Source organism: Arachis ipaensis, chromosome B04 (genome assembly GCF_000816755.2).
Source record: "Arachis ipaensis cultivar K30076 chromosome B04, Araip1.1, whole genome shotgun sequence".
Lineage (NCBI taxonomy): Eukaryota > Viridiplantae > Streptophyta > Magnoliopsida > Fabales > Fabaceae > Arachis > Arachis ipaensis.
In genome coordinates this window covers 124,545,806-124,546,331 of record NC_029788.2, presented here as the reverse complement: position 1 = coordinate 124,546,331, position 526 = coordinate 124,545,806, and positions in this window count along the sequence as shown.

Sequence of the window (526 nt, the reverse complement as noted above, 5' to 3'; positions counted from 1 at the left end):
GATTTGCATGTTTTTAATAGAGATGGCAAAGATAGATACTAAGCGGAAGTGAATGTCCGCGGGTATTATATGTAACCCGTGAGAAGGAGTATTAGGAATTCGCAAAATTTATATGGGAATGAGATGAGAATTTATGAAAGGATTTTGTTAGGTAGGTAATGATTTTTGTAAATAATATAAACAATGGATTTTAAAATTGGTCTAATAAAATAAAAATACACTACACTTTTAAATTACTCACCTAAATCTTAATATTAGGATAATCATCCACGCACACCTAGTGAATTAAACATCTGATATATCCATTGTTCATATTGATTAGTATTTTCATTGTTTACTTATACTTTTTTTTATGTAACGAAAATGTGGATAGAGGTATTTGTTTTATCGAAATTGTAACTTTTTGAGTTTTTGAAAATTAAATAATGAATTATTTATAATTTATTATATTTATTTTAATTTTATTTTTTAAAAATTATTTTTTTATTAAAAAGTAATTAAATTAAAGTTATGATACTTTGGGTTA